The sequence below is a fragment of the Mus musculus genome, chromosome 2, assembly GCF_000001635.26.
Source record: "Mus musculus strain C57BL/6J chromosome 2, GRCm38.p6 C57BL/6J".
Taxonomy (NCBI): domain Eukaryota; kingdom Metazoa; phylum Chordata; class Mammalia; order Rodentia; family Muridae; genus Mus; species Mus musculus.
This window is the reverse complement of record NC_000068.7, coordinates 110070346-110091356: the sequence shown is the minus strand read 5'-3', so window position 1 is coordinate 110091356 and position 21011 is coordinate 110070346. Positions and strand designations below refer to the sequence as shown.

Here is a 21011-nt window from a genome sequence, read left to right as displayed (position 1 = left end):
AAAAGAACCTCTGGTGGAATCACCATGCCTGACCTAAAGCTTTACTACAGAGCAATTGTGATAAAAACAACATGGTACTGGTATAGTCACAGACAAGTAGACCAATGGAATAGAATTGAAGACCCAGAAATGAACCCACACACCTATGGTCACTTGATCTTCGACAAGGGAACTAAAACCATCCAGTGGAAAAAAAGACAGCATTTTCAACAAATGGTGCTGGTACAACTGGTGGTTATCATGTAGAAGAATGGGAATTGATCCATTCCTATCTCCTTGTACTAAGGTCAAATCTAAGTGGATCAAGGAGCTCCACATAAAATCAGAGACACTGAAACTTATAGAGGAGAAAGTGGGGGAAAGCCTCGAAGATATGGGCACAGGGGAAAAATTCCTGAATAGAACAGCAATGGCTTGTGCTGTAAGATCGAGAATTGACAAATGGGACCTCATGAAACTGCAAAGCTTCTGTAAAGCAAAAGACATCGCCAATAAGACAAAAAGGCCACCAACAGATTGGGAAAGGATCTTTACCTATCCTAAATCAGATAGGGGACTAATATCCAATATATATAAAGAATTCAAGAAGATGGGCTCCAGAAAATCAAAACCCCATTAGAAAATGGGGCTCAGAGCTAAACAAAGAATTTTCACCTGAGGAATACCGAATGGCTGAAAAACACCTGAAAAAATGTTCAGCATCCTTAATCATCAGAGAAATGCAAATCAAAACAACCCTGAGATTCCATCTCACACCAGTCAGAATGGCTAAGATCAAAAATTCAGGTGACAGTAGATGCTGGCGAGGATGTGGAGAAAGGGGAACACTCCTCCATTGTTGGTGGGATTGCAAGCTTGTACAACCACTCTGGAAATCAGTCTGGTGGTTCCTCAGAAAATTGGACATAGTACTACTGGAGGATCCCGCACTACCTCTCCTGGGCATATATCCAGAATATGTTCTAACTAGTAAGAAAGACACATGCTCCACTATGTTCATAGCATCCTTATTTATAATAGCCAGAATCTGGAAAGAATCCAGATGCCCCTCAACAGAGGAATGAATACAAAAAATGTGGTACATTTACACAATGTGGTACTACTCAGCTATTAAAGAGAATGAATTTATTAAATTCCTAGGCAAATGGATTGACCTGGAGGGCATTATCCTGAGTGAGGTAACCCAGTCACAAAAGAACTCAAATGATATGTACTCACTGATAAGTGGATATTAGCCCAGAAACTTAGGATACCCAAGATATAAGTTACAATTTGCAAAACATGTGAAACTGAAGAAGAACGAAGACCAAAGTGTGGACACTTTGCCCCTTCTTAGAATTGGGAAGAAAACACCCATGGAAGGAGTTACAGAGATAAAGTTTGGAGCTGAGACAAAAGGATGGACCATCTAGAGACTGCCATATCCAGGGATCCATCCCATAATCAGCCTCCAAACGCTGACACCATTGCATACACTAGGAAGATTTTGCTGAAAGGACCCTGATATAGCTGTCTCTTGTGAGACTATGCTGGGGCCTAGCAAACACAGAAGTGGATGCTCACAGTCAGCTAATGGATGGATCACAGGGCTCCCAATGGAGGAGCTAGAGAAAGTACCCAAGGAGCTAAAGGGATCTGCAACCCTATAGGTGGAACAACATTATTAACTAGCCAGTACCCCGGAGCTCTTGACTCTAGCTGCATATGTATCAAAGATGGCCTAGTCGGCCATCACTGGAAAGAGAGGCCCATTGGACATGCAAACTTTATATGCCCCAGTACAGGGGAACGCCAGGGCCAAAAAGTGGGAGAGGGTGGGGAAGGGAGTTGGGGGGGAGGGTATGGGGGACTTTTGGGATAGCATTGGAAATGTAAATGAGGAAAATACCTAATAAAAATATTTAAAAAAAGAAATTATGGATAAAGTTAGAATTCAAATATGTTCCCTAATATTTTCAGTCACCAATCTTCACCTTCTACATTTTCAATAGTTTCTGAGACCCATGCATGCAGGAGGTAAAAAGAATATGTACCAGTAAATCCTGAGGATCTGAAGAACGTCGCATGCTGAGTTCCTATTCCAGTGAGAATCTGAGACCCAGCATCACAAAGTACCCGTCTCTCTTGATGAAAGGCTACAAATGAATTATTTTTCTGCATGGAAGCTCATCCTTGTTTGTCTTCCTTAACTCGGATCCCTGCCTCCTTGCAATCACATGAGGTCCTGCCATGACGCCTTTGGCTTTCCTGAAATCATGTTTTATCATCACTTCTCTGACTTAGATACCTAAGTTTGGGTCACTGACTAAAAGTCGGGTCTTAGGGATAAAGCTTGGGATAACATGTTGTGTCTCATATGCTAGCTTCAGCTCTCCAAGTATTATGAATAGGAAATTTGTTCAGAATTCTGAATTTATGATTCTTTAAAAGTAAAGAAATATTCATGAGATCCTTCTGTGTTTATAGAGACATAAAGAAGAGAATGAGTTATCTTAGACATAGTATTAAGAAGTCAGACCAATTTTGAGCATACATTTACAATCAAGTTCCATAGTCCTAAAGTCCTCAAACATTCTAATTAAGCCGAATTGTCCTGGAATTTGGCTCTTGGTATTCTGACTAGATACAAGGCTGGCTATCTTTACAAGAAGCAGTAAAGAAAAATACAAGGCTGCAAAGAGTCAAGTAGAAAAGACAATAAAGTGTAATAAGAATTCATATGAGACACAGTGACTCGCTGGGTGGCCTGTCCCTAATAAATATCATTGGGAATTGGAGAACTGCCTAGGAGAGGGAAGTGAGGACCATGATAAATAACTGAATAAAGAACCAGGGGGAGAATGCTAAGTTCTTCTCCACATGGGACCCTGACTAGAAGGGATGCATTTAAGACTGGAATAAGGGACTGTTAGTGGTAATCAGTCCCTTCTTCCTGGTCTTCCTAAGGGGGTGGGGGGGGGAGTCTTCTGAAGCTCGACAACAGTGAGTTAAAGGCTACAGCAAGTCCCTTTTCACTGCAGTTTCAAACCCATTGTTAGCTTCCAATGAAAACCACAGGAAGAGGGAAGAAGGCATTCCACAGAAATGGCTCAGACTAAGCAGAATTCTGTTTTGTCTCCTGTTAAGTAGAAGAGACTTTCTTAGATGACAGAGCAAGGATTGCTGTCTTCCTTTTTTATATTTTATGAGGCTTATTGTTCTCAATATTACTGAAGAGTATGAGGAAAGAGAAATCATGATAGGGAAATGTTACTGTAAGACAGGAGAGATTAAAAGGTAAAGTTAGAAGCTGTCGAGAGAACACTGATATAAGGATACCCAAGGATGGAGAAATGGCAAAGACAGAAAAGAAATCTAGAAAAAAAAACAAGTTTACCAATTTCAAACTTTTTCCTGAGAATAAGTTTCACTGAGAAGTATTATCATTAATCTTTTCCTCCTGTTGGGTGGCCAGGTCCAACTTCTATATGATAGTTTTTGTTTCATCTTATTATATGTTATTTTTGTTGTGTTTGGTTGCTATCTCTTAGAAGACTATTTTTTTTTCTAATGAGAGACAGAAAAGGGGTAGATCTGGAAAGGGTGGGGTCTGGGGAGGAACTGAGAAAAGAATCTATCTTCAATAAAAGGGGAACTGGCATTATTAAAAAGAAACAAATCACAAATACAAAATCAGATTCAAATATAGCTCTAAGTTCACGGTAGGATTGAGGTTTAACTCAGTGGTACATAGCTTGTCTAACACACACAAGATCCTGAGTCCAATTTCTAGTATCACACATACACACACACACACACACACACACACACACACACACAAGAGCGATTTGATTCCAATCAAGAGGACTGTGTACCTCTTGTCACCTACCAAACAAAACTTGAATTCTCTTCCTGTGAAAAGGCAAGCTTCCTTAATAGAAGGAATTTAATTTTGCCAGAGAAATGTAAGTATACTTATAAATGTGTATTTTTATTATAAGTACAAAAATGGTGTATATTAAAATAGGGAAGAAAATGACAGTGTAGTTTTCTAATTGTAATATAATATCATTGCAGAATCCTGAGTCTGTGCTTCTATTTAGTCTTCATGACCACCATATAAATGACCCTCTACCATCATGTATTACAATTGCAAACTTGCTTCCCCCAAACACTTGACTATATGAAATAGTCAGGATCTCCCATTGAAAATAGACTCTATACAGCTCCAAAAATCTTCCTTTACTGGCTGGTACATTCAACTCTTTGCTGTCATTTTAATGAGAGATTCTCTGTAAAAAATTTTTTCCATGGATTCACTCAATTCTCAGTGATTGAAGACAAAATTCTCTCAAGGGCCATCTACCATATTTGCTTGTGAACTGCGGGCAACCTTAGCTTTGCATATTTATTGGATCTGTAAGTGGCTTAGGAGATGGGTTCGTAACCACTATGAAAAATTATAAAAAACAAGATGAGTGTGAGCAGCTAAGAGAACTGTGGAGGGGACTCAAGTGAGATGCCATTTCAGGTGGCAAATGTTGGGGAACTCTGTGCTATAAAATACGTAAGCCATTAAAGAACTGAAATAAAGATTAGCAAGACAGACAGAGCACTGTACCCAAACAGAAAGGAAATTTTTTCGGTGTAAGTGATGCTTCAACAGAAAGATAAAGAGTTAGAGAGACCAGGTTGTCTAAATAGTAACAACAGCTCAGGCCATAAGTCTAAGACAAAAATAAGCACACAAACAATAAATAAAGATGTTTGTCTGAAAACCTAGAGAATACAAATGTGGTTGGTGCACAGTGGACAAGGAGGATTGAAGGTTAGAGTAAACCTTGAGCCTTGCAGTAAAGAAAGCGCAGCTAATCCAAAGAAAATAGGGAGGTGTTGAAGGAACTTTAAATAGGTGAAGAAAGTCTGTATTCTCAGCTCTTGGGAGACTGATTGGCCTCCCACTGACTTCAAGGGCAGCCTGGGCTATAGTAAGCTCAGAACTTATTTCAAACAAAAACAAAACAAAAACAAAACAAAGACAAAAACAAAAGAAACAAAACAAACAAAATTCACTTCCACTACACTGTGGAGAAAGGATTAAAAAATGCTTGACAAAGATCAGGAAGGAGACTTGTATCAGTCTACACGGGAGAACATGGCAGCCTGAGCCAGCGAGTAGCAATGGAGACAAAGAACAGATCTTAGAATACCAGGAGAGTCTGTTCTCAGCCCTTGAAGGATTCAGGCAGAGGCACAGCAACTGTAACTGAAGACAGGAGTGATTCCAATCTCTGTAAGCCCTTTCTGACTCCATGACTCTGTGAAAGACGGAAGAAATTCTAGAAAAAACACAGGCAAGTGAACAAAGTCCCTTGTGAGTTTGAAGCCTGTTTTCCATTGGTTCACATGCCCAGGCCAGATTTTTCTAAAAAAATTTTTGCAGTGAAAGACACTAGGTTGGACCAAATTCCTCCACTGAGTTAATTACTGGCTAGCCACAGGGGGATTGAAATAAAACAGGAGCATGTGGAAGGCATCAAGCTTACAACGTGAACATGAGCAGCACTAATGGGAGCAGTCCACTGCCAAGCACTGTCCCCATAATGCTACAAATTAGCCAGTGTCTTGAGAACCCCAGCTCTGCAGCTGCTGCACAGATGTATGCGGAGCACTGAGAAGGAAGCAGGAAAGGAGATCGGAGCAGAAAGAGAATCCGGATCAAACCAGGCATCTTGGCATTTGAAGAAGAGGCTACCATTCCAGTCCCCATGGAATAGCCAGAAAGATTTTTTTCTGAATGCAGATGTGGTCACAATCTTGTTCTCATCCCAGGCCTGGAACTCTGCAGTAGTTTAGCATTGCTTCCAGGAAGAAGAAATTCCCTATGGAAGAGACAGTATGTCAAGTTAGCATATGTCCTGGCTTGCACAGGATAGTGGAAGTTTATGTGTATTTTGGTAGTTCCTGCTAGTCCCTTGTTTTACTCTAAACAAGAGTTCCAGTGTAAATGATAAATTACAAAGCCCCACATGTCATCATGCCCTTTCTATTGCTGATCACTCCATCCTCATCTCCTACCATGGAGTCCTAATAGGCTTTTTTTGTTCCTCTAAATCTCCAGCATCCTCCATCTGAGCATTTTCAAACAAGCTTCCCACTCTAGCAGAGAGGGCCACCATGCCCTCACTTCACCACCAATCCTCCTTTGGGTCCTTCTGGAAGGGGCTCTGGTTTCTGCTGCCCCTTAACTTTGAGGCTGTTCCTCTTCTCCGCAGTGCTTATTGGAGTAGGTTCTGGCTTGGTTTGGTTTACTCTTTACTTTCATGTTGATGAATCTTTAATTACTATTTGTAGGGATGCTATATATTCAATTGTCGATTGCTGCATTGGCAGACAGCTTAGTACTAGCCAGATTTTGGTATTATTATTCTTATGGTGCATCACTGGCCTCATAGTGTGTAAACATCACTCCTTTTCTTTACTTGCTGTTTGACTTTACTAAAGACCTGACGGCCAATAGCTGGACAGTAACTGGAAGGCAGAACTTCCCGGCAGAGAAAGGGTCTCTGGGAGAAGAATTAAGACATGGAAATTCAGCCAGTAGAGACTACGGTGGATAGATGATTCAGAGTGAACAGAGAGGCTGTTCACTCTGCGTGGCAGGGCTGTAGAAAAGAATTAGTCAGTTTAAAGTAGCCAGGAGGGAGCCCAAGCTAACGGCCTAAGTTTTAAACTACATGAGTCTCTGTGTCTTTATTTATATAGCTGGTGGGTCTGGAAAAGTCCTGCTATAATTATTGAACTACTTTTCACATTTAAATGAGGGCAGTCACAACCTCCTCATTGCTACTTAAGGTTGAATTAACAGATTTTAATTGAGTAAATTAATTAATGGTAAATGAATAAATAACTAATTACTGACTACTCCTGCCAAACAGGCACACACAAAAGGCCTGTGTTAATATCTCAAGGAAATGGTAAGAGCTGGTCTCAGTGATATCTTTACTGCATACTTATTTATAATATATATTGAAGTGACTATAGTATAGATACTGGTCATCTCCTAAAATTAGACCTACAATACCAATTAATAATATCAATTAAATGTACTCCTGTTATTTTCTTTCCTAGATTATATTTTCAGCCTGTTTTAAAAATGTCCCAAGCTATTCAATTAGATTAGATCTTAGCAAAAGCAAATTTTCAACTTAGACAGATATTTTGACTTCCAAAAAAGCTTGGCATAAAAGATTGGCACCAAATCTAATTAGCAGGTTTGGATACAAGCTAGAAAAAAATGTCCCACTGAAGAATCAGATAGAAGTTTATTTATGGAGACCAGACCTTCAGTGTGTCTCCTAAACTGCCTGTGAAGGCAGATCCAAACACCCTCTTAGGCCCAGCAGGAAAAAAAAATGAACGGAAAAGGCAAGGTAAATTCAAGGTGTCCATTTTGAAATATAAAGCTTGTTTGGGTATGTGAAAATCATGTAGAAAAATGTGTAGAAAATCAACCTCTAAAAACCAAGCTCCTCACAGTGACAATCCCACCTCCCGAGTGCATGGCACTTCAGCTTATGAATGCTTTCTCAACACTGACCAGTGGCAGATTTTCCAAAATGGGAACATTTATTCTAGGAGACTGCATTTTTTTTCAGTAAGCATGATAGAAAACTACACACGATTTCCCTGGGACTGCACCCCAGTAGGGACTACTCAAGAATTTGCATCTCACAGAGCCACATGTTCCAGGTCATTCAGAGTCTGTCCTAGGACTGATAAAATCTCAATCCAAAATTTCTTTAGAACCACCATAATGAAGATGCTGTGCCTTCCAGGTGGAAAAGAAAGAGAAAAAGAACTTCCTGAGTTTACTTTTTCCACACAAGGGCTAAGCACAGGGGAACGATAGAGCCCAGAACTCATATAATCTACTTCAGGGCAGTTGAGAGACATCAGGATGGATAGAGAGTTTGGAAGCTGGGGATTCTGATAAAACCATGTTTCCAGGGCTCACATTTTCCTACTTTTAACCATCTGTATCAAATTTAATTTCAATTTCAGAGTGCCCATGTAATGATTTCATGTAAAAGTGATTTAGCTCTTTATTGTACTTATAAATTAGGTTCCTACTTCTGAGCTGGAGTGCAGGGCGTTCCACCTGCTTTAAGTACTTCCTTCTTTGTTCTACCTATGAGCTACAAGGAAGACAGAGAAAAAAAATCCACTAGAGTTCACAGAAATGCATACTTGTATAAGGTCATGTGGTTCTGGCTGGAGACAGCATGGCAAAAGCAATAGTCAAAGGGAGAAGTCAGCGATTAGATGAAGATGCTAGGGCATGAACTGTTAAATGGAAGCAGTCTACAAGCATTAAACATATGCCAGGTTCCTTATGCATTCAGGAAAGTATTTCTTGGCAGGGTGAGTAGCCTGAAGATATTTGTTGAGAGGGGGTATGCTTGTAAATTGTTGATGAGAATGTATACCACTTCAGCCATGATAGAAAACAGCATAATAGATCTTCAAAAGCTAGAAATGCAACTACCTAATAATCTATCAATTGTCCAATTATTGGTTATCAAACAAGTCGTTGGAATCAATGTGCTGAAGAGATACATACAATTGCATGTTTAGTGCAGCTCTACTCACAATAGCTGGGATATAGATTCAATCTACATGTTAATCAACAGATGAATAAATAAATGCATACATAATGGGCTTTTATTTAGCTATAAAAAGAATGCTCTTTTTTGTGTTAAAGTGACTTTTATTCTCCTGATGTAATTGTCACCTCCCTGGTTTACTGCTCTGTCTGCTATCCTAGACCTAGCCTTAGATGCTTCTGACCTCCATACAATATAATCTCAGCCTAGAATGTTTTCAGCCTCTGAGATACCGCTGAGTAAAATCACCCTTTCTAGTTCTTTCTGTCCTCTGGCTAGTTCTGTTCAGCTATTTTGGCTCAAACTCCTCTCAAATTTGATTGCTTCAATCTGTCTTCTCTCTCCTGGCCTCTCCTGAATTGTTCTGCTTAGTCTCATACTAACTTTAGGGATATGTTCTAATCTTCTGGCTCTTTCTCATTCTACGGTTCATTCTGACTTCACCTGAATCTAGCTTGTTTCCTCTCTACAACCTATCTCTATATAACTATTCTGGTAAGATTGCCTCCTCCTCTCTCTGCACTACCCCTTAAGTCGCTTCCCTTTCCTCTCTCTTTCCTCGTGAGAATTGGGCACATCCTATTCCATCAAATCTTTATCTGAGTCATTACTTTCTCTGCCACTCAAATAGACATCACTTTCAAACATGGATGCTTCCTTCTACAAACTAATTTTACCTTCATTGTTTGAGATTAAAGTGTTTACTAAGGGCATTTCTGTATTCCAGCCAAAGGGATTCAAGGTATGTGCTAAGAGCTGAGACACACCACAACTAGAAACAGATTTTTTTCAGTAAATATACAATCTTGGGGTTCACAGTATGATTGAATAGCTTGCAACACTTCTTCATTTGCAGCAACATGCACAGGGCTGGAAGACATTATGCTCTATAGAATAAGCCAGAGACAGAAACACAGTTACCCCATGTTCTCACTTCAGCTATGGCTGAAGCTAAAAAGTCAATCTCAGAGATGTAGTTCTATTTTTAGAAGAGTAGTTACTAGAGTCTGGAAAAAATATAAAAGAAGGGAGAGATAAAGAGAGGGTTGGCTAGTGGTGATTGAATGCTATTTGCATATATAGTGGGATAACCAGTTGACAATTAATTGAAAATTTCAAAATAGATAGTAAGAGAATCTCTCATAAACTAATAATAAACATCTGAGATGATGGATGTACAATAAATATGTTTTGAAGACATGTATATGCATATTATATTATTCCCCATAAACACACACAATTTCTATTTGTCAATTAAAAATACAAAGATGGAAGTGGACTTGTCTTTAATCCCAACACTTAAGAGGGGAAGACAGGTAGATCTTTGTGAGTTCAAAGTCAACCTGGTCTACATAGTAAGTTCCAGACCAGGACTACAAAATGAGCCAATGTCTCAAATGTGTGTGTGTGTGTGTGTGTGTGTGTGTGTGTGTGTGTGTGTGTACATAAATAATTTAAAATTCAAGGTGACCCAGTGCTCTCAAATATTCAGTTTCATGGTCATTGACTGAGTATCTTTTTCTGGCCCAGCACCTTAGCAACAAATAGAATCAGGGATATATATCTAATTTATTAGATTCATTTTTACTCATTTTTCTAAGGAAAATTAACTTACCACCATGGAATGTGTTACAAGCCAGTATGAGTACAAGTTATTGTTAAAACTGAGACCTTTTTCAAAGTAAAATTGGCAGCATTATCAATTTTTCTGGGGGGAAAAATGTTAACCTTGAACCATCCAAAGAACTCCTGGCCTTGCCCCCCTCACTGTAAGTAATTGCATTCTCAGTGGATAATGTCCAACTCACTCTGCATTTCCCAGAAAAGGAAAACACACGTCAAATGATGCTCTTTCCTCAGCCAACTGAAACCAACATGTCCTCGGGCTGGCGTCTGACAACACGCATCAGGTCCTGAAACCACAAACCACATCACCTACCATTACTTGAAAAACAAGAAGAGACCTGCTATTTACCAGCACAGGCAGATGTTTGCCCCCGTGACTAAGTACATTAGGGGAAGTCACCACCTCCCAGCCAGGCTCCTCATGCATTTTCCAAATGACAGCAAAGTCTGCTGAAACTATACTGATGGGAAACATCTGTAGATAACGGGGCTTAACATTCTGTGACAGACTTTCTCTTTCAATATTTGAAATACTTATTCTTTTTGATCCTGTGCTGTATGTAGGTCTATGTTTGGATATGTGCAAATGAGTGCTGGTATAGAGGGAGGCCAGAGGTATCTGATCTCCACAGAGTTGGAGTTAGAGTCAGTTGTGTGCCACCTAACATGAGTGCTGGGAACAGAATTCTAGTCTTCAAGACCAGCACATGATGGGAACTGGCGAGGCATCTCTCCAGGTCCCTGTGTCACATTTTCCAGGTACATTGATTGAAGAAAACCAGCAGCAGTAATTTTTTTTCCTCTCAAAGTTGTCTATAGGAACTTTAGAAATCCTGCCAAAATGTAGATTTTATTTCAAGGGCTTCTATTAATCTCAAGTGATGTTGACTTTGTGGCTAGTAGCACATATAAGCACACTGTCAAGTCCTAGCTACTGAAAAGAAGTCAGGAACACCACCACCCCCCCAAAGCAAATACCACCCAGCCTTTCTCTCTACCCTAGAGAGGTGTATGTCACAAGAGGAAAATGACAATGATACGGGGGGCAAAGGTAGGAAGAGAGAAGACCTCAGCAGTTGTCAAGATACAAAGAAGATCAAACAAGGTCTAAATTATTCCAGAAAAAGAAGCCAGTACTTTGGCAGTTTTTAAGATTACTCAGAATTTATGCACAACATCATGGAAAGTGGCAGATATTCACCCACCATGGCTCAAGTTTAGTTTCTGTCCACACAAGTCAGTGGCTCAGAAGAAGGTGAATTAGTGGGAACTACCACAACTGTCAGGAAATCAAAGATCCCATCCAGGTGTATAACACTACCTACCAAACCACCTCCCATAAAGCTAGAGCTTCAATGTTTGCTATCATCACTCTCCTTCTGTGGCTTGACTGAGATTTTATGAGTTATTCTCATTGGTAATCGTGACGAGACTAACAGCCATGTGTCTGTCAAATGGCCCGATGGTAGCGTCAACTACTAAGAGCAGGAATGTCTGGAGAATCCCAACTGGAGCTGATCCTCTAATTGCTTACATGTTCCTTCTTCAGTCAGAGAAAGTGACCAAAGAGACAAGTATTCCAAAAAGACCCAGATGGGGTAGATGACCTCTGTGTTTCCTGTAGTAGATTAGCATCTTGTTTAGATTCAGCTTCTATTGTTTAAAGGAACTAGTTCTCAGAATAGCCAGGCACATGCTGGTAGTCCCAGCTCTCACCAGTAGAATCAGCAGAATCAGAAATTCACGGTCATCCTCTACCACAGGAGGTCATGGTGAACAGGGCACACCTGAGACATCAAAATAACAACAGCAAAAGCCCTCAAACATCTTTAATAAAATAGGAAAAAAAGCAATAGTTTTGAAATTGTACTGTATACCTTTGTGAGGAAGCACACAGTACCTATTTGTCTTTTTAGGATTCTACCAGCTATTTATGATCAAGTATCCAGATAAAATCATTAAGTGTTCAGATTTACACTAGTCCCAAATCGCTTTGTCAACAGTAAAGGTGCCTTCAAGAAGAAAAAAATGGGGCTACTCAATAGTGACTGCAAACCCAAAAACTCATGTGGTAAAGGTGGGAATACTTATTTGGCATCTCACCCTATTTTGGAAATTTTAATCAACTGTAAAAAAAAGTAAATTTAACAGGAAAGGTGATACATTGTTTGGGCATATCTTTCACTGACATTGTTCAATTACTTCAGAAAGATCTCCATTCTTGTGAAAAGAACGGTCAAAACACATTAGCCCTTAAAGAGTTTGGTATAAATTCATTTATACCAAAACCAGAAGAGATAACTAAAATATAAAAGTAGATATTTTGTTTGTTCAAATGTCTTTTTTTCTTTCTTCTCCGTTTTTATAACTTTTCTTTCTCTATTCTCACTTTTTCTTTGAATATGGAATTAATTTGAGTTTTTATAATAACAGCAACAATAAGAGGAAACAAATCAAATGCAACAAACTGAGAAGCCCTGTGATTTTAAAAAATGTATGCAAAAATTTCCTGATCTGCAAATTATGTACCTCAGTGCAGTTGCAATGGTCAGCCTTTTACAAGAGTGTTAGGCTGCATTTCATAATAACTCAGGCCTTAGCAACCCCCCTAAAGGGATAAAGCAAAGACATCAGGGCAGGGTATGAGACACTCCTCCTGGATTCTCCCATTTCATCAGAGTCATAGGCTTAAGCAGAGGGCTGCTCCTCAAGCTTGAATAGGGAGACTCAGCACCATGGACTTTGCTAGACTACGGAATCTGGCTGTAGTTCAGGAGAGAAGCTGAGGTCCTCAGTTTCTGACAAGCTCCGCACTTGTATAGAACCCATGGTGCCAGACTATGGGCCACATCTGGAAAGGAAAGCTCTAGAACACACTAGAGCCTCTGCCTCTGCCTTTAAAAATAAGTGAAGATTGTATACATTTTTCCTATGTGTAATGCTATTCTCCCTACTGCACTGTGAGTATATCAAGTGACATTGTCACTGTCTCCGTAATCCCTATGAAGTTAAACATACTTCCCAGTAACTTTATAAGTGACCACACAAGATATTATGGCAACTTATTCCAAGTACAGCCACATGTGCAGATGTGGGGAAAGAAAGAGGAGAGAGAGAGAGAGAGAGAGAGAGAGAGAGAGAGAGAGAGAGAGAGAGAGAGGCTGTCCTATGCGAACATTTGGAAGCCCACCAAGAAGCAATATTCTCGACTGTCTAGGAGAAGCCAAGCTTTTACCACAGGGCTAAAGTCTGGGTGGCCCTTTGGTTTTTTAGTCTGCATAAGCAGCAAAAGAAAAAAGTAACTTTATGATAATTAGGTTGCATAAGATCCTTTCAAGGGAGGCATTATTAGACCCATGTAGGTGGAGAAATTAGAGACATGGGGAAGTTGTTTTGCTCATGTAAGGCCACCCAAAGTGTCAGGGATGAAAATGAGGTTAAGAACAAACAAAAGAGAAACAGGGAACACTTCTTATGTAGGACTCTTGTGTACTAGTGCAAAGGCCCATATGAACTCAAGGGTAGAAAAGCACAAAACACTCTAGGTCTAGCAATTTGCTACCTAGTCTGTTTGTTATATAATCTGAACGTTCACTTAGCATGAGCACTGTTCATGTTATCTCCTGAGTGCCCTTTAGTACTGTCTAGATAAGGTAACCTTTATGCCTTTCATCAGGGAGAAACTGGGGTTATCGTTGAGACTTCTAAAGAATTGAGTGAGATAAACAGATGGAGGGAACTTTAGCAGAAGCCAGCATGTGATGAGCCTTGCATGTGTTTGTCACTATTCTCAACACAGACAGTCTAATACATGGTCTCAGTCATGAAACAAATTGGCCTATGGTGGGAGCCTCAGGCTGCACTTTCCTGTTCTCTGTGACGCTGAAGGGTCCTGACCTCAAATGCAGGCTTTACAAGCGATTCACTGTGTGAATCCTAAAGATAAGTCTTGTTCCTCTGTATGGTGCTGTACAGGCATGTCTTTTTTAACTTTCCCATAATAAATGTTCATAATCGTGTACATAACATGCCCACTTTCTTGTGCTATTCTTTGATGATCATAATTTTCCTTGCACTCAGCAAGAAGGCAGAATCTTAAAGTATCCATTTTAATGGATAGAGAGGTTAAAACTCTGATGTAATTTATTCAATGTCATAATGATTAATAATTTATTATTATTAACACCTTCAGAAATCTAATACTGGGCCAAACACATGAAATTGCTAACATTTTAACATTTTTAACTCACCAAGAAAAAGTATTTTTAAGCAGGCATGATGGTAAAAACCTAAAATTCTAACACTCAGAAGGCTGTCTCAAAACATCAAGTAACAAAAAGCACCTTTATATTGTACACACTAAATGTTAAATATATTATGTCATATCATCTTCAATAAATTTACGTTTTATCAAAGAGGAGAATGAAGGCTCAGAACTCCAGATACTTGCCAAAGTCAGACTGAGGAGCTGAAATTTAATCCCAGGTTTATATAATTCTAAAATTCATACCAGTAGTGACTCTACCATGCATGGCTTCTCTAGCATGCTACCAGAAAGTGACCCTGCTTTCTGGGTCTCTCATGCAACACTCTCAGAAAAAAAAAAAAATCTTGCATACTTACTCTCCTTCTCTATGACATCTGTGTAAGGGAGAAAAGTTGTCCCCAAAGGAAAGATGAGAAAAGAAAGGACCGACATAGTAGTTTCTTTTCTTGTTGATACAACAGAGTACAGGCGGGTCAGGTGGAAGAGATACTAGGAAAAAGGCTTTCACTTGGCAGTCCATTATGGCAGAGAAGTCATGTCAACAGGAGCATGAGATTGCTGCTCACACTGATCTGCAGTCAGGAAGGAGACCACAAACATCAAGTGAGGTTGATCTATAAACCTCAAGTCCCACGCCAGTGACACAGGTTCTACAATGAGGTTCAACTCCTAAACATAATACCACTATCCAAGCCATCAGCACCAACTAGATTCAAAACATAAGTCTGTATGGAACAGACCATACTCAAACCAAAGCACCCAGACTTTCTAGGTCAGACTTAGTGAAAGTCACATATCTGTTAAAGCCTTGAAGAAGTAAACATCACTTTGTGTCCTTGACAATCACATCAGTGGGTCCCAGATCTCCTGAGGCTCTCTTAGAACTTCCAAAGTCAGGGTGACTTCCTAGGACAAGTAAGTCATGACTTCTTGAAGAGGAGCAACAGCCCTTGGGGGTTTCTGGCAATCATCAGCTGAGTCCACATGTAGAGAAGCTTGGGACCACAGCTTCCTTCCCACCCTAGTTCACCATCTCTTCTACCACGTTACATTAATAGGCCCATGGTCTCTTCTTTCAGTTTAAACCCATAGTAGTGATTGTAGTCATAGTCTACAGATACCAAAAGCTTATTTCCTAAACACACATTCTGCAGCGAGCTCAGATCAGCAGCCCAAATATGGCGCTTCCACAGAAGAGTCAATAATAAAAGCCTCTAGTAGAAAACAATCTGAGGGCGAGAAGAAAAACATTTCATCACCCCCACAAATAGGTACATAGACTGGGAGCTGATTTTGTTTGGGGAGCCAGGAACAGGTTTCTAGTCAATCTTCTGCCTTAACCATCACATTCACATGGGGATGGTGTGGTGCCACTAAATGTAACCCGGAAGGTCTGCATTGCCTGCATGTCCATTCACCAGCAGTTCAGAAACTGCATCTTTACAAACTTCACTTTTTAAAAAAATTGTGGGTTTTTTTTTATTCCTATAAACCAAACCCAATGAAAAAATAACAGAAACCAAATGCCAAGGAGAGGAAGCCAAGGCAAACCCATGTGAGCCCTAAAATAACAGGAGATACTGTGGTCACATCTGACCTTCTGAACTCTGCTCTGAACTGGAGAAAAATCAGCTCTTTCTTGCTGCCTGGAATTGTGTGTTAATAGCTTAGTAGTAATGCAGAAGTCTGTAAGCCGAGAGCAATCACCTTTTAAAACAGTAGGGACTCAACAAAAGCACCAGAAATAACATCATTCTGAGCAATGGTGTTTTTTAAAGGTGATCTGTGATCATTATTAACCCAGAATCAGTTGATCTTTACATGCCGGATGATGACTACCTATGACCTTCATAGCTTTATATTCTGATTCCAAGATGTGGGCATAGTCTGCAAGATACAAACATGAAAAAGTAAAATGACTAGAAGAATATTGAGAAAGTTCCAGGTTTTCGTGGTAACCGAATTAGTCACCAGCAATAAGGCAACATTAGACCTGATGATCACATTCCCATGAGACATTGATGGCTTCAGTCTTGAGAAATTAAAACAATTCACTAAAATTTGCCTTATGTTAACACCACCAGGTAAAGACCACAAGCTACAAAGGTCATGCAAAAGGTGGCTTGTTCTCACGGAAGACATGTTCACATGCAGTAATTATGAAGTTGGCCTAAGAATGAAATATGTACGGGATAGAGAGATGGCTCAGTACTTAAAGGAACATACTTGCTTTTCCAAAGGACCCAAGCTCGGTTCCTAGCACCTATACCACAGCACCCATGACTCCAGTTCCAGGAAATGTAATGTTTTCTTCTGGCCTCCACAGGTACTTGGAATCATGTGCACACGCACACACTTACACATAATTAAATGTAATAAAATACATCCTTCAGAAATAAAAAACTTACCTTTTTTGCTCTCATAAAATAATATCCTCTTTTTTTAGTTGATGCATCCCTAGAAGATATTCTTTGTGAAAGGTAAAAACTTGCAAATAGCTCTATTATGTTAATAATTTAGTATAAGTATAAAGGGTGTCATATACCTTTTACATAGCAATTATGCATAGCCATGCTTACTTTGTGCTCAGGAAAGCTAAGGCTGACTCCTTTTATACACATCTTCCTTTTCTTCACAATGATTGCTATCCTTGTTCAGGGGCTCATTTTAATTTTTTAAGATTTATTTACATTTTAAATTAAGTGTAAATGAGGATAGTGTGCATGAGTGACTTAGTGTGGATACTGATAGAAGCTAGAAGAGGGCATTGGATCTGCCCTGAATAAACTCAATTCTATACTATACCATTGTGTGGCTGGTCCCTCTGGGGGAAGGGATGCCTCAGCATGGGCCTGCAGAAGTACCCCCTTCCCCACACCTGACTACACATCCACCAACCCCACACCTGACTACACATCCATCAAACATGTTCTTCTCTTTATCTTTTTATAAAACACAACACTATTGAAGTTTAACTTGGCCATTGTATTCATAAAATACATAGACTCTTCATAGATCAGGCTGGCCTCAAACTCACAGAGATCTACCTGACTCTGCTTCCCAAGTGCTGGGACTAAAGGCGTGCACCACCACATCTAGCTCCCTTTTTAAGCTTTTTAAGATAAAGTAATTTCAAGTGGGTTTTTTTTTTTTAGGTTCATAATTTACTGCAGTGTGGTTAGACAATGTAGGCTTTATATTTTACAAAGTCTCTTCACTTCACGATGTGATCACTTGTTCTCAACATGTCAAATAGATTTATCTGGTTAATTGGTCTATTCAAGCCTTCAGTAACCTTTAAATGTTTGACGTTATTATGAAGTACATGAAAGTGGTGAGCTGCTTATTTTGCCCTAATGAAACTATCTTAACTACATTATCCGTAACAATGCAGTTTTTGTTTTAAAAATCTATTGATCAGGGGCTAGAGATACAGCCCAGTTGGTTGTTTGCTTAGCATACATGAAACCCTAGGTTTGATCGTTTGATCCTCAACATCACATAAAACGAGGTGTGGTGGTAACACACCTGAAATGTCTACATTGGGGAGATAGAGGCAGGAGGATCAGAAGTTCAATGTCACACTTATCTACATAACGACTTTGAGACCGGCCTGGGCTACTTGAGAGCTTGTCTCAAAGGAAAAGCAAAACCTACCGAGCACACTGGCTGCTTCAAAGCAAGCAAACACTGTTGAGGGTTCCACTAAGCTGAGTCATCAAGTCATATCAGAATCTAAGAGGGTCCAAAGTCAAGTTTAAATTGTGCCAACTTAAGGCCACCGTCTTATCTTTTCTATATGATGCTTTGCTTTCTATCTTTTGCACATACCGCTTGAAAGGTTCAGGTTTTTGTAGGAGGCTCAGTTTCAACTTTTCACCTGAGGAAAGTCCCAGCCTCATGTCCAATCCCTTCTTGGAGCCACAGCATGAACTCTGTGCTCACATTCCTTCTCATTTGGTTCTTACGACCCTCGTGCACGCGTGTGTGTCTGTGTGTGTCTGTGTGTGTCTGTGTCTGTGTGTGTGTGTGTGTGTGTGTGTGTGTGTGTGTGCATGTGCTTGTATGTGAGCATATGGACACAAGGATGTATATGTGAGCATATTTCCCTGTAGAAGCAAAAATCAGGGACAGAATATTCAGGCAATTCAAGGGAATAATCATAAAATAATCTCACTGATAATAATAACACTTTATGATAAATTGGCATTAATTAGCCTCAAACTAAGCCAGACCTAAGCAAGCACTTCCATGTATTCTCTTATTGAAGACGGAAGACCCTATGAAATGCTGGATCTGAGCAATCATAGGCAAGTCATTCAGTTTCTCTCACCCTTAGTAATTTGAAGCCAGAGCCATCACTGATCTGAATTTTCCCTTAAGTTTTACTGTTTGAATTAATTCTCCTTTTTTACTCATGACTCTCAGTGTCTTTGATCCAATATCTACTTAGTCATAGGTCCTCTGCTCTTGGCTCAGGGTTATTGTGCAAAAACAATTTCTGAAGGGAAACTCTTAACTATGGTCCAGTGAAGGAACCAGTATTCTACACCAGACACCCCACAACCAAGTTCTTGGCACAAAGGAGATTTATTTGCCCCAGGGAGGTAAAGGATGGAGAATAAGAGACAAAGGCAGGGGCAAAGGGGAAGTGAATAAAAGAAAGTAGGAAGGGATATTTGTCCCACATGGTTAAAGGACTGCCTCTGGAGAGAGGAGACAGATGTGGCTCATAGGCAAATGACAGTTTATAAACATAAAACAAGAAACCCCATGTTAGGATGAGGTATTTAATTTTGATTGTACAGGCTAATTAGGGTAGGCAAAAGTGGAGCTTTTGAATGCTGGATTTCAATATTTTTATAGCTGGACCTTTAGTTGTGAACCCTATGAAGATGAAGTGGCCAAATAAGCAAATAGACCTTGGTTAGCTCTAGGAATGCAATCTAATGGGTTTTAGCAAGGAAAAGCCATGTTTGTGATGCCGGGGCTGGCTAGAGTCCCTTCATTCAGGACCCACTAAGATGACACCTTTCACAGGAGGCCCTCATGGATGCCTGCAGGCTGGCTAGCATCCCTAGCATCCCTCCATGGGGCTGCCATATGCACCAAGAGCTTCAATTACTGAATTCAAGAGTTTCTCTTCATCTATGAGCTTTCAGGGTAGAGATAATTTATCTCAAGCATACTATGCAGATCTTGGCTCATGGGAATATATAGTAAACCCTTGCACGGATTAATTAAATGCATGCATGAATGAATGATAATTAGTTTGGTGGTAAATAGAGCTAGGTTAAAACTATATCCAGAAATAAAAATGTTTCTTTGCTGATCTTTTGGGTTTTTTTCCATTTGATTGTTTCTTTCTTTTATTTATTAGGCTTTAATTGGGTTGATAGATTTGGCTCATTTGCTTGTTTGTTTGTTCTCCTTCCTTTTTTTTTTTTCTTCTGAGGTGGAGAGAGTTTATTTCACTAATAATTCCATATAACAGTCCATAATCAAAAGCAGTGAGGGCAAGGAACTCAAGCAGGGCAGGAACCTAGAGGAGAAGTGCTGCTTACTGACCTGCTCCCATGCTTGCTCAACCTGCTTTATTATAGAGCCCAGGACCACCAGCCCAGGGATGACACCACCCACAATGGTCTCTGCCTTCCCTCATCAATCACTAATTTAGAAGGAGGGTATGAAGAAATGATTAGAGGTTCTGAGGGGAGTTGAAAGGAGTAAAGGTTATATAATCAAGATACATTGTATACATGTAGGAAACTAAATCATATTTAAAATAATAATACAATAAACTTGATTTACAAAGAAGAAAGAAAGAAAGAAAGAAAGAAAGAAAGAAAGAAAGAAAGAAAGAAAGAAAGAAAGGAAAGAAAAAAGAAAAGAAAAGAAGAGAAAAGAAAAGAAAAGAAAAGAAAAGAAAAGAAAAGAAAAGAAAAGAAAAGAAAAGAAAAGAGGGAGGGAGGAATGGAAGGAATGTTGTACAGGCTTGCCTACAACCAAATCTTCTTTTTTTAATTCGATATTTTCTTTATATACATTTCAAATGTTATCCCCTTTCTGGTTTCCCCTCTGAAAATCCCCTATCCCCTCCCCCTGCTCACTAACCCATCCACTCCCACTTCCTGGCCCTGGCATTCCCCTACACTGGGGCATAGAGCCTTCACAAGACCAAGGGCCTCTCTTCTTATTGATGACCAACAAGGCCATCCTCTGCTACAAAAGTGGCTGGAGCCTTGAGACCCTCCATGTGTACTCTTTGGTTGGTGGTTTAGTCCCTCGGAGCTCTGGGGGTACTGGTTAGTTCATATTGTTGAAGCATTTTCTCAATTGAGATTTCTGCCTCTCCGATGAGCCTAGCCTGTGTCAACTTGACATAAAATTAGAGAGCACAATTTACCTCTTGTCAACTTGGCATGCAGCACTTTTTTCAGATATAACCTTTCCTGCTTTGGGGTCATCTCAAA

The 21011-nt window shown here is 39.8% G+C and overlaps 1 protein-coding gene and 1 long non-coding RNA gene across 3 annotated transcripts in view; both read right to left on the bottom strand.

The window, feature by feature from the left end:
- Positions 1-21011, bottom strand: part of Ccdc34 (coiled-coil domain containing 34) — a 158164-nt gene that overhangs the window by 84306 nt on the left and 52847 nt on the right. The window lies entirely within an intron of this gene.
- On the bottom strand, positions 1912-20326 carry Gm30258. 2 transcript variants are annotated; one of them, XR_001783432.2, is made up of 3 exons: positions 14895-20326; positions 10454-10558; positions 1912-5861 (listed from the first exon to the last, which is right to left on the bottom strand). It is a non-coding gene; the product is annotated as a predicted gene, 30258 (long non-coding RNA). The 2 variants fall into 2 exon arrangements; XR_866642.1 differs by lacking the exon at positions 1912-5861 and having other exon boundaries at positions 9959-10558; positions 14895-15110; positions 16246-17329.